A 14,798-nucleotide genomic window follows, 5' to 3' on the forward strand; every position below is an offset into this window, starting at 1 on the left:
ATTGATGATATGGCCCGTAGAAGGTCCATTGTTTCTACGGCCCGTAGAAGGCCCATTGTTTCTACGGCCCGTAGAAGGCCTACTGTTTCTATGGCCCGTAGGAGGCCCAGTGTCACTACAGTAAATATTAGCCCATGGTTATTGTGGCCTAGTTTTAAAAAATAGGTTATTGCAGCCACTAGCAAACCGCGGAAAAAGAACTGCACTGACTACAAGCAAACAAATAAACAAGACAACAAGGAAATAAATAAGCAAGCAACTTATGCTAGGCTATCACGGCTATTACACATATTACATCCACTGGGCATCAAAGTTTGCCACCAGTGCAAATATAGGGAACAAAGCAGCATATAAACGCCGCAGCAAAACAAGTCCAGAACTGAAACCACTTCAGAAGAGTTCAAGAAACAATATCCTAGGTACCCATAATGCAGGCAAGATGCTTAGGAAGCTTAATAACTTTCTCTTGTTTGGCGCTTAAATCCTCTAGCACTTGCTGTTGCACAAGAAAGTACGCATCTAAATTCTGCAGGGACTCCCTCAGTCCTTCGGCTTCTTGCGGCAGCACAGCTGACTGATGCCTTTCAGCTTGTAGCTGAGACTAAAGAAGCCGAAGTGATTCAGGCAGCGAGTTCGAAGAGCTTGTGCCAGCGGTACTGGCCAGTAACTCGAACACTACATCAACGCAGGACTGTGGGGTTTTCTCACTATCTACAAGATCGTTTTTATCACCGTTCTTGGGGACCAACAGGGTTGTCTCACTATCTTGAACCTTATCTGCATTACTTTCTCTACCATTGCATAGTGGGGTGCTCTTCTCCAATATTCTGTTTGCATACTACAAGAGAAACAAGCATACACATCACAGGTTTAGCTTGTAGTATACGAAACTCATTTTGGTAAACCGGTTCAGTAGTAAGGTGGACAGGATAACAACATGAAACAAACATATATCTATGTACTATGGTCACTGTATTGTCCATATCATTCTAGTTTATGTTCCCTAATCAAGATAGAGACAGAGTTCAACTCATATATTTTTAAGACACAACAACATAGACAGAATATAAGTGTGAGAAACTACACAACATTGGCAGCACTTGTAATGTGCATCACATGAGAACATAACTATTTATACAACTTAAACTGAAATCAACATAGAGCAAGAAGTTAGAACAACAATCCAGTAAAAGAAATAGGTTTAAAACATACCTGTTGCGCCATTGGAGTTTCAATTGGACCCTTCAAATTTGAAAGTAGTTGGTATGAGTAAATACAGTGATGCAACAGCAAAGGAGTATGGACCATAGCTACGGAATCTGACCTGAGAATAGTTGCTCTTCTGCTTTAAATGTGGAGTTTGGGTTAGCTGTGGTGGTCTTCGTGCTTTGGGCACTGCAGTAGCTTTACAAACTGCTCGTGTGGGGGTACTCTATGGTGGACATGGTGCTTTGTCAACTATAAGTGGGCTACTATCCGCTGGGGTTGCGGTTAGATGGGTTGTAGCTGGTTCTCTCCCCAACGGTGTAAGTGTGAAATCTGGAAGAGTCTCGATTATGTGTGGTGGGGCTAGTTTGTGGGCCAGTACAACCATGGTTCTATCTGCATCGACGGGTATCACTGTCTTTTGTGAAGAACGGGTTTTTGCTCCCTTAGATACTGCCATCACCCCCTCCAATTCAAATGGCTGATAAACAAGAAAATAAATTGAACGCACATACATTGTATGATAGACAGATGTGGTAATTCACATATATGTTGTCTAACCAAACGGGACAACATGACACAATTTCACATATATGATGCCTAACTAAACAGGATAGCATGACACAGTTTCAGATATATGATGGATAACTTAACATGATATAATGGCATAATTCAACATATGATGAGTACCTAAATAGGATGACATGACAAAACTATATGATGTCTTTCTAAAATAGGTTGGGATGAAATAATTCACATACATGTTGTCTAAGTATACAGGATGGCATGATATAATTGACATAATTGATTCATATACTAAGCAGCTGGCACTCGCATGTATGATCTCTAAACTAAGCAAATAGAATTCAATATTGTGCATATGATGTCTAAACTAAGAATTGCAAGACACCATATGCATCATATGAGAAATATGAACATTGCAACTTAGAGCATACACCTCAGGTGGGATATAGGACTGGTCATCTGTCTCTAAATCCTCCTATGAGGAGCTCCCTGTAACCATCGAGATATATGCTTCAACAGGTACCATTACCTACTCTGAAGACCTTGTTTTCACTCCAGCTTTTTCCATAACCAGCTCAAATGGCTGATACACATGAAGAGTAGTTCAATATACACAGATTGTTGACAAATGGAATACGTAATGAAAAAAGATGGCATGAGATAATTCACATATATGATGCCTGGCTCCATCGCGGTGCATAATTCACATATATGATAACTGGCTGAAAAACATGGCATTGCATAATTCACATATCTGATATAGAAAGCAAACAAGAGGCATTCACACAAAGCATGTCTAATCTAAGCAGATGGCATGGCAATGCAAGACACCATATGCATGATATGAGCAATATAACCCAGCCAAGTTAGAGCATGCACCTCGGGGGGGGGGGGATACGACTGGTAATCTCTCTCTGAATCCTCCTCTGAGGAGCTATCTGTAACCAGCAAGAAATCTACATCGACAGGTAGCACTGACTGCTCAGAAGACCTTGTTTTCACTCCAGATTTTCCCATGACTGACTCAAATGGCTGATGCACAGGAAGAGTGTGATATAGAAACCAAACAGGTGGCATTCACATAAAGCAAATCTAAACTAAGCTGATGACATATAAGATGTATAATGTAAGCAATGCAAGGCGCCATATGCATGATATGACCAAAATCAGCATGCCAGGTTAGAGCAAACACCTCAGGTGGTAAACAGGCGTGGTCGGCTCCTTCTGAATCTCCATCTGAATAGTTATCTTCCTCTGGAATACAATCTAGAAATGCAGGAGGGGGAGGGGGCACTTTGCCCACCATGGAGCGGCGTCTGCATGACATTATATTCGCACGCAACGGTCTTCTCTTTTTCTCTACATGTTCAGTACGATTGTGTACAATATCTGACATGCATAATAAAAAATAGTTAGATTTTGTAAGGCCTAAGGGGTGCATGCAAAAATCAAGACTGATGGTAGCAAACGAGTGGATGGATCCAAAACTAATGATAGCAGGTAGATTATAGCTCCAGTTTAAAAACATAGACAATGGATCATCTATTGTTTGTTTCCCACCCAACATGATCCACATAGAAGACCCCAGATGAACCAGATAGTAGACAAATACTATTCGTTGCTGGGTCGATATGAGACCCATGGGAAATTCAAAACTCAAGATTGAACGATAAAGTAGCAGGTAATAATAACCGATGTATAACGTAAGCAAACACGAAAGACTGTGACCTCTCTTCCAGAACTGTGTAGTCCTCAGGTTCATCTGCGTAGTCGATGATGGTAATGCAGTTGGCGTGGCTGCCGGCAACAGGGAAGATGATCTGAGGCGGCGAAAGGAAGTCTGCAGGGGGGATCTCTGCTGCAGTGAACACTTCTGTCGATGGTGCACCTCGGGTGGGGTGGATGACGGCACGACAGGAGGAGGACATAACACATAGAGTTTTCTTTGACGCCTATCTGAAAATGAAGTAAATCTGTAAGGGCTCCTTAGAATCGGAGGATTCTATAAACGCAGGGACAGGAAAAACACAGGAATAGGATAGAAATGCACGTGCAAAACGGAGCATTTGGAAACATAGGACTTCAGTCAACCTGGGTGTTTGGTTCACATGAATTGGAAGAACAGAGGAATGGAGAAACAAAGTGATGCGACGATTGTACAACCTCTTTGGTATAACCTTGTGGACCTCAGCATCATTGGGTTGGACATGGAGGATGGTGATGATGCTGGTGTGACTGTCGGAGGCGGGGAAGAAGATCCGAGGCCTCTGGAAACGACGCCGAGGGTACTGCTCCGCTGTGATGGATGGTTCCGTCGTTGGAGCAGCTCCGCTAAGGTGTACGGCGACGAGGCTGAAGCATGACAAGACAGACAACGTTAATCTAAAATGGGACCCTAATATCATCTGCAATAGATGATGTAAAATACATCACCAAAAAGTGCTAGATGTAAAACGCATCAGCCGCGCCACTTCCGCTTCGACAGATGCTATAAGTACTGTTCACTCTGAACTTAACTGAAGAAAATGAACTTTACAATCGAAACTGAATTTTACTGTCGAAACTGATTGAACTAGTAACAGAGCATTGCAATAGATGTTTAGGGCGTTTGAGCACTAGTAGCAGAGAAGCAGTGATCTAAATCAGCAGACGCTCGAGCAGGGAACGCACTAGCAGAGAGCAAGTCGTGCAGTAGCACCGTGAGCGAGTGCTAAAGCAGCAACTCCTGTAGCTGCCGGAGGTCGTGTAGCAGCAGCAGCTACGCAAGCGAGAGCAAGAGCAGAGCAGCAGCACGAACTAAAGTAGGAGTAGTGTAGCAGCGTGACGAACAGCAAGAACAAAGCCGCAGCGCGAGCGAGAGCCGGAGCAGCTACAGCTAGTGCCGTTGTGGAAGTCGCCACCGAGGAAGCAACGACATGGGGGAGAGACGTCGTGGATGATGTGGCTGGCGATGGCGCCACCGATGGAGACACGCCATGTCTGCTCGGTATCGAGCACCGGCAACCCCATGAGATCGAATAAAAGATAAAATGCAGCGGTGAGTGCAGAACCTCCTTGGTGGCGCCGAGTTGGCCTTGGCTTCATCAGAGGAATTGGTGAGGGTGCTGCGGTTCCGGTGGGGCAGGTCAAGATGACGCTGTGGGGATTGAGGTGGCGCGATAGACGAGGCGAACACCGGGGCAGCTCCTTGGAGGTGGAGGACGGGGCGGCTGATCCGGCGGGACGATGAGATCGACAACGGATCCTCATCTGGTGCGGTGGATGAGGGACGGCGAGCTGTTGCGGTGGATGACGTAGTCGGGGAAGAGTCTCCGGCTGGGCGGCGGTCAGGAGGCCGACGGAGGAGCATGGGGTTTCGTGGGTTTTGGCGGCCTCGGTGTACGAATGGGGGGGGGCGAAGGGGGAGGGGGGAGCCAAGCTTAGGGACACGCTTGTCCGAAATGTAGGGTAAGTTACCAGCGTACCCCCACCGGTTTTGACACCGTGACATGGAGCTTCATTTTCGGCTGAGGGGTAGAAGGGGGATTTCGCGTGTCTGGGCCACGGGAGCGATTTTGGATGAGGACGGAGTTCTCGCGCTCGTCCAAATTTCGGGATAACAAGGGGCGACATGGGTTGAAGAAGCGGGAGTTTCAAAGCAAGTGAGACAAAAGATACTCGAGGTTGAAAATTTTGGGATAACAAGGTGCGGATTCCTTGTTCAGCAGAACAAACTTAACGTGTAAAAAAACAATACATACAAGACACAAGAGAGTCATGTCCCCTTTTACTATATTGCTATAGATGCCATTGAAAAAACTACAAGAAAAATGTAAAAAAATAGGGAGAACAAGATTACCCTGCACAGTACCAAATCGATTCACACTTCCCTCGACAAAAACAAAAAACAAATCAATTCCCACCAAAGAAAGAGTAATGTCCCTTTTTATATGATTACAGATGCCATGATCTTGAATTTCAATTTTTGAATCCACGTTATGTTGAATTCGAATATATCGTTAGGTGAGCTTGCGGTTTATAATTGATGTACTCGTACATTTTGATCTTCCATCATATATGAACATTTTACTCCACCATGTGAACATATATATTGTCGTCTACCATATGGACTAAATTTGAATCAATTTTCCTTATTTGAATACGATTGTTGTCAAGTTATACAATAATTTAAATATTATCTTGATAACAAAGAACATACATATAGCAGTAATCATATTTCACTATGAACTACATGTACCATACGCTCTCCAATTCAAATATTTGTATCCATTTTATGTTGAATTCAAATCATAGTACATTATTGGTCTAGGTAGCAAGATGTTTGGGATAATCTAAACCATGTTTTCATTCGTATAATTTTTGGCTGAATTGGGACAAGTTTTGGTATAAGCCTCTTGCAAAACCGGAGATTCTCTCAACAAGCCTCGTGGTTCCGAGAGGGAACGTGTCACCTTTGTGTGCGAAACGATATACGCTGCCTCCCCCTGATTTTATTTACAGAGGCAACATAGAACTATATGAGTGCCCTGTTAAATTTTGGAATTATTTTGGGTTCTTTGGCCTTTTTATACATTAATTGAGTTTCTTGACTTTTAATGTGCATAATCTAAATATGAATTGCATGCACATCCTCCGATGCACCAAAGTGTGTTGAAAAATCACATGTGTGTCCTTGGTTGAATTTCTAGGTCCCATGGAAGAAATGAGAATGAAATTCAAACATCTGGGCGTCATGACTCGGCCGAGAACATCGACAAACTTTGATTTTAAATTCATGTAAATCCAAAACTCGCTTGGAAATCATGAAACTTGGCATGGTGTCATGTCATGGCACTAACATATTGTGGTAAAAAATTGGGCCGATTTGGAAGCTCGTGGTTCTAAGAGGGAACGTGCCACCTTTGAGTGTGAAACGATATACGCTGCCCCCCTTGAGTTTCTTAACAAAGGCAACATAGAACTACATTAGTGCCCTGTTAAATTTTGGAATTATTCCGGGTTAGTTTGTCGTTTTTATACATTAATTGAGTTTCTGGTCATTTAATGTGCATAAGTCAAATTTGAACTACAAGCACATGCTCTCGTGCACCAAAGTTGGTTGAAAAATCACATTTGTGTCCTCGGGTGAATTTCTAGGTCCCATGCAAGAAATGAGAATAAAATTAAAACATCTGGGCATCGTGGCTCGGCCGAGAACATTGAGAAACTTGGTTTAAAATTCTTGTAAATTCCAAACACGTCTGAAAATCATGAAACTTGGCATGGATGTCATGTCATGGTAGTACCATGTTGGGGTAAAAAAATTGGCCGAATAGGAACAGATTTTGGTATAAGCTTCTTGCAAACCGAAGCTTCTCTCAAGAAGGCTCGTGGTTCTGAGAGGGAACGTGCCACCTTTGAGTGCGAAACGATATACGTTGCCCCCCTTGAGTTTATTTACAAAGGCAACATAGAACTACATGAGTGCCCTGTTAAATTTTGGAATTATTCCAGCTTCGTTTTACCCTCATTTACACATTAATTGAGTTTTTGGTCATTTAATGTGCATAATTCAAATTTGAACTACAAGCACATGCTCCCGTGCACCAAAGTTGGTTGAAAAATCACATTTGTGTCCTCGGGTGAATTTATACTCCCTCCTTCCATCTATATAGGTCCTAATGCGTTTTTCGAGGCTAACTTTGACCAAACGTTAGAGCAATAATATATGACATGCAACTTACACAAAGCATACCTTCAAATTTGTATGTAAAAGGAGCTTCCAATAATATAATTTTCATAGTATACATCTCATGTGCTATTAATCTTGTCAATAGTCAAAGGCTGTCTTGAAAAACACATTAGGCCCTATATAGATGGAAGGAGGGAGTACGTCCCATGCAAAAAATGAGAATAAAATTCAAACATCTAGGCATCGTGGCTCAGTCGAGAACATTGGGAAACTTGGTTTTAAAATCATGAAACTTGGCATGGTGTAATGTCATGGTAGTACCATGCTGTGGTAAAAAAATTGGCCGAATAGGAACAAATTTTGGTATAAGCTTCTTGCAAATCGGAGCTTCTCTCAAGAAGGCTCGTGGTTCTGGGGGGGAACGTGTCACCTTTGTGTGCATAATTCAAATTTGAAATACAAGCACATGTTCCAGTGCACCAAAGTTGGTTGAAAAATCACATGTGTGTCCTCGGGTAAATTTCTAGGTTCCATGCAAGAAATGGGAATGAAATTCAAAATTCTGGGCGTCGTGGCTGGGTTGGAAACATTGAGAAACTTAGTTTTTTAATTCTTGTAAATCCAAAACACGCATGAAAATAATGAAACTTGGCTTGGTGCCATGACATGGCACCAACATGCTGTGGTAAATTTACAGTCTGATTTGCGAAGGCGCACACATTAACAATCAACAAAGTCATTTTGGAACAAGTGTTGTCACGTTACAATCGGAAACACAAGTATTATTGAAACTGTGGGCTTTCTACTTACTAGTACCATTTACATGCCGCCATGTGTCCCCATTTTTTATTAGCTAGGAGGCGCCGTGCAGGGTAGCTATTTGAGTACGAGAGGCGTGCGATCAGACCCCTGCGCGTGCTTATCGGGAGGAGAGCCCTTTGACCTCCATCTGCCGTCCACCTCTCTCCCAAGGTCTCCATTAATGGTGCCCGAGCCTTTGTTTAATGGCGTGGCTATGTCTCACTCGACTGAAATTTAAGAGAGAAAAAAGAAAATATGAAAGCACGGATCTTGATGTATGATCCGACGGACCTATATAGCATCTACTGCGACTTATAGCAAGACTGATGAATATATAAGGACGATTAATTTTTTTATCAAAGAAGGGCTTGCCCCTTCCAATTTTCATTACTGAAAACCACCACAATTCACAAGAAGTTCAGCACAACTCCAGCCTAACAGGAAGGACTAAAAGCTACCAGATTGAAATCGCAACATCCCAAGAGGCCAACAAAGGCCAAACATCCGTGCTAGAACCCAACATTTCACAATCGACGACACAATCCACATCCTAAACCGATTATTACATCAAACGAAACCAGGAAACTAGTCTCCGCGGCGAGCGGCGATGAGCTCTTTCGTGTCCTCAAGACGCTGCTTGAGAACATCCACGGATTCCTCCACCAGCCTTTGGCGCTCGTTGCTCAATCAACCGAACGGACGAGGTGTATTCGAACCTCATACACTGGAGGCGTCAAGGGGCGGAGGCACAAGGGGCAGTGGAGCAAGGTGAGGTCCATCGAGACCTTAGAGAGCTCGATCGTCGGGTCCTGTTCGGTCTGCATGATCTCGCCCTCCTCGTGCACAACCATCTCTCGACTTGGGCCGGGGTATTACAAAGCTTTACCATCACATATTTTATACTACTTCAAGGTGCATTAAATCAACACATGCAAGTACTCCCTCCGGTCCTTTTTACTCCGCACATCAGCTTTGTCTGAAATCAAAGTTTGCTAAGTTTGACCAAATTTATATTAAAAAATATTAACATCTATAACATCTAATAAATATAATATGAAAATATATTTCGAGATGGATCTAATAATAAATATGTTGTTATGTGAATGTTAATAATTTTTGTATAAATTTGGTCAAAGTTGGATGAGATTGACTTCAAACAAACCTAATATGCAGAGTAAAAAGGACCGGAGGGAGTATCAAAAGGAGAGTCACGGCATGCATGCATGCGTTGTAATTAATGCATCGGTAAACGCAAATGATTGAAATATATTGAGTGCAGTGCTTTGATGTGTCGCGTCAACTCGTACATCAACGAGAAGTTTGATTATCCTCTCCCTCGCGGACTTAACTGCACCTGCCTTTGGCTATATGACAGGTTTGCCACACACCTGTTGAGCCCACCTATCATACACGCAAAGGCAGGAGTGTCCCTCCCTCGCCCATGAGCGTGGTGGCTGGCAAGACTAGGAGAAGCTTTCGCTACACGCTCTCCCTCCCGCACGCGGTGGACATGCAGCAGTTCAATCGGTGTCAGATGGCCAGAAGCGTACTGTAGTACTCCTCCAGTGCAGTAGTACTCCATCATTGTTCGACTTCCCGAAGAGGCGAAGAGCCAAGCGCAGCCCGGACGCTCGTGTGGCAGTTTAATGTGTAGAGTAGTCTAGGATAGCGTGTACCATGCCTGTAAGCTTAAAATCGTTGGGTTCGGCTCCATGCTATGTGGCCGTCTCGAAGTTTTTATAAAAATATATTAAAATAGTCTTCTGGCCCTACCTGACACCCTGGTGATTGCAGTTTGCACGCTCATCTGGTGAAGATAGGTATATATATTTTAATTTCTTTTTTTTCAGAAAGGGGGGACTCCCCGGCCTCTGCATCAGAACGACAGATACGACCACATATATTTTAATTTATGGTGGGTAAATGTTAGAGGTTGCAGCAAATATATTCTACACTGCGGGTCTTTCAGCCAAGTTTAGAGGCAAGCATGTGGGGCTAGTGCTATGATGTGTCGCGTCAACTCGTACAACGAGGAGAAACTTGATTTTACTACACGCCTTCTCCCTCACCCATGCGCGCAGTTGCTCGCAAACGAGGACATGCTTTTGCTTAGTAGTACTTCTACAACAAGCTATCCGTCCTGCTCGCGGTGGACGGACATGCAGCAGTGGATTCGACACTGTAGAAGCAGTAGTAGTAACATCATTGTTCGTCTTCTCAAAGAGGCGAAGAGCCGAGCGCAAACCGAATGTTGCAGTTGCGAACATTGGAGCACGCATATAGCCAGGCTCTTGCATGAGACAAAATTGCTATGTGAGCCCACTATTGTACTAGTGCGTACAACTACTTGCTAGTATAGCCCCACCACTCCAATCCATCTACTCCGAAGTCTCTACGCAACACTGCTCACTCCAATCCAAGACCAAGTGACCAGAAGCCACAAGCACCTATGGAGGCGATGGACGCGAGCGGCAGTCGGCTGTGCCAAATCATCCAAGGCGCCGACCTGCGGCCCCGCACCGCGCATCGTTTCCAGACGGTGCCGGCGACCGCAGGCATCGTTCACGCGGTCATCGTCGCCGAGGGAGGAAACCCACAGCTGCCAGAGGGGCCCGATCCTCTGCCCGTGTTGTTCTCTTCGACACAGCGCCGGCTCAGGAGGTCCTCCGACCCTTCTTCCTCCCTGCCGTATTGTCCGCAGATCCGACCTGCCGCCGCCGATATCCCGGCGAACCTCAGGTATAAGTTCTTCGAAAGCGGCCTTGCTCTACTGCCCCAACTCCCCACGTGTCTGCATGTGCATCTTTTTCTACTCCCATCAGCTCTTCCAAAGCCACCTAAATTTTTAGTATTATTTGAGGTAAAGGTACTTCATGCACTCGAATATAGGGCTTTGTGCAAACAACGAAGAAAGGGGAAAGTTGTAGCATGAATCTAGGACTTGATTCAAATAGAAATAATATGGTGAAAGTAGTAGAGACCGGATACCCAACCGGTCTCTTGGTTGAAAAGGGAAATAATGGGAAAACGCAGTACAAACTGGATAAGGAACATATCTATTATTGGTGGAAAAAAGGATAGAAAGTGGCGGCTGGTGGACAAGTCAACAGAGTATGTCCAGGATTAGATTTGCTGCCATCACATAGTAAAAGGCCTCCAGGATTAGATTTGCTGCCCTCACATAGTAAAAGGAATCAGGATTAGATTTGCTGCCCTCACATAGTAAAAGGTCTCAGGATTAGATTTTCTTCCCTCACATAGTAAAAGGTCTCCAGGATTAGATTTGCTGCCCTCACATAGTAAAAGGTCTCCAGAATTAGATTTGCTGCCCTCACATAGTAAAAGGTCTCCAGGATTAGATTTGCTGCCCTCACATAGTACAAGGTCTCCAGGATTAGGTTTGCTGCCCTCACATAGCATGAACAAACTCGGCATCACCACTTTATGCCTCCTTGTAGGTACATTGTGCTGATGCGTCCACTGTAGCATGTCCTTATACCAACCTTTTGCTGTTGTTAATGTAAGGGCGCATGTAAAATGAAGCGATCACACTGTTACCTTAGGGACATGTCTAACCAGTGTTATTGTTAATCTAATGCCTCCAGTGATAAGATGCAATTAAACTGTGTTACAAATGGCACTCCTGCTGTTTTCCCCAGTATGATAAGTAAGTTGCTCCTTTACGCTGTTGAGTGTCCTGGTGTCCCCACGATCCCATGCCCTTAAACCAACTCTTTAGCTGCTGTTGATTTACTGTGTCTCGTAAACAAGCAATGCCACCATTAAAGTAATCCCATATTTGAGGAATCTCATTGTTGATCGTAATGCTTCTGGTAACATGAAGCATTGCTGACATTTTAAAATTTCTACTGTCCTTGCGTGATTGCCATGAACATAATTAAGATGCTTCTTTTCATTTTGTATATGTTTCGTATACTCTTATTGACCAGAAACTGTTTACTTTCTATCTTTTTGTGCAGATAGGGATATCCATTTCACCTTGTTGCTATTGTGACCTTTTGGTGAACTGCACAAAACACTTTTTTGGAATGAGTGTCTTGTGCAGTTCAACTAAAATGTCACGTGGGCAACATCTCTCAATTTTGGTGGAACTGCACAAAATGGTGATTGGAGTTTCCAAAATCTCCGTCAAGTTCTGCTGGTAATCTCATGCAACATTTTATTAGCCTTTGCAAGATGGAGCCGTCACTGTCACCACAATGGCACTTTATTTTAGTGGAACTACACAAAGGGATAAGAAAATTATAGTTGCACCTTACATGAGCCGGACAACCAACCTTAATGTTCCTCAATTTTAGTGCAACTACTGAAGAAGAACCTGCCAGCTCACAAGAGCAAGTACTTCTTGCTAGCTGAATGATGCAATCTTTGCTTCATTTCAGGTGAATTGCAGAAAAAGGCACATGAATTGAATCATGGAACTCCAGGCAGACCTCATCCAAGTAGAGCTGGAGGTTGAGTTCAAGGAGGCCGCTATTAAAGCGAAATCATGCTCTCCTGTCTCCTTGTTTGTGCTGTGCAAACATGCTGTACAAACATGAATACTCAACTACAGATGTTGTGATGGTCAAGAGCATTTGCCAAGTTCTTCGATTGTATGACATGGCTAGCCAAGATGGATTTAATCCCGATATTCACTTTATCAAAAGGCTCTAATGGGCTGGTTCTGAATCTTGCAAGCTGGGAATCACTGAGATGTGTAGGCATCTTTGTTGTACTTATTATTTGAATCTTATTTGTTGGTTCTGAATCTTGCAAGCTGGGAATCAATGAGATATGTAGGCATCTTTGTTGTACTTATTATTTGGATCTTATTTGTTGGTTCTGAATCTTGCAAGCTGGGAATCAATGATATGTGTAGGCATCTTTGTTGTACTTATTATTTGGATCTTATTTGTTGGTTCTGAATCTTGCAAGCTGGGAAACACGACATGATGATGCAGAGGACAACAACCATAACAAATAGTTCAAACTTGGTAGTATTATCTTTGTGAAAGTGCGACAAATGTGTTGATCGTGTACGTCCTGAGAATAATAATTCTAATTGTTGTGCATGTTGATCCTATGGCACTGATAGAATGAGCGAGTGCATTGCTTGTTTTAAGTATAAATTTCTATTAAAGCTAATTAAATTTAAGTACAGTGACCACTAACTCTTGTTATTATAGTACCAATACAGACCCGCTCGTGAACCGACATGTGGCCGAGGGTGCATCTTCTGCCGGGCGTGCAGCGGATGAGGGAGGGGTAGTAACTGTTGTCGCCTGTACACACTCAGCTTGCTGTTCAATCCAGTTCCCCAAGAGCTGAAAAACGAACTGCTGCCGCCGCCTACACACTCGTTCACTCGAAGAGACTCCAATGGCGATCCGAGGGGTGAGCCTGCTAGATATGGACTTCAGCAAGGAGTTCCCCTTTGAGTTCGCCATTCAGTCCTATGGCCGCACCAAGTTGAATGTGATGTACACCAACGATACGGACTCGGTGAAGCTCTGCCTCGCCTCAGTCCTATGGCTGCACCAGGTTCTGGAGCATTCGCTTGTTTCATCGGCAGCGCTGACTGCACCTTCGCTACAGTGGAGAGAAGGAAGAACACGACGATTCGGCCATCTGGTGCAACAAGCTTGTCGACATCCAGAAGCAATACAAGATCATCAGCAACGGGCATGAGAAGGACTCCGTGGTTGACCTTGCTGAGACCATCATCAACACCTGATACGCCTACATGAAAGAAGACGACCTGAACACATGGGAGGTACCTCTGAATCTAGCCTACATAACCTACGCGGCCAAGGACGCATACGCATGCTACGACATGTACATGCAGATCTTGGACATGAGGGTGTGTCTGCTTCCCGTAACCGACGAGTACACGGACAGCCACAACGTCATGATCAAGCGTGCCAGGAAGGTCTAGATGTTATACTTTATCTGTTTATAAGCACCTTTATCATCTGAGTGTTTCATGCAGTAGCCTATGTGTCATAATTATCTGTTCTGTCCGAAATATTTCTTTTAAGAACCCATTAATCTGATTGCTTTTTTAGTGGCTATTTGCTTATGTATGTAAACTAGTTCACTTGTCCGTAAAAAAACTAGTTCACTCGGCTGCCGTGCTTTGAATCTCCTTCCTCCCAACATATTCCCCTCCTCAGGTGGACCCAGCATGTCTCTAAATTTTCTCCCACTTTCTTTTTCGATGTAAACTGAGCTTTCTCCCAGTACTTTCCCCTAGAACCAACTCAAGTGTCCCACGTCTAGCCTAAAAAAATAATACCCCACTTACTATTAACTCATCAAATTAAAATGATTTTTTATTTTGTAAGTTGAAAGTTCTTACAAAAAAATAATAATAATTGTTTATATATAACTTGGCAAGTTAACTCCTAGTGATTGCGTACATAAGCTTGCAAAGATTTTACTGACGTGCAATCATGTATTTATGTTTTTATAACATTTCTCTGTCTAGCCTAACATGATATTTTCACCCAGCCCAGCAAGTCCACGGATTTCGAGAAAAATGCAAATGAGATTTAAACGGGCTACATAGATGCTACATCATTGTTTCACCCAG

Source organism: Triticum aestivum, chromosome 4A (genome assembly GCF_018294505.1).
Source record: "Triticum aestivum cultivar Chinese Spring chromosome 4A, IWGSC CS RefSeq v2.1, whole genome shotgun sequence".
NCBI lineage: Eukaryota > Viridiplantae > Streptophyta > Magnoliopsida > Poales > Poaceae > Triticum > Triticum aestivum.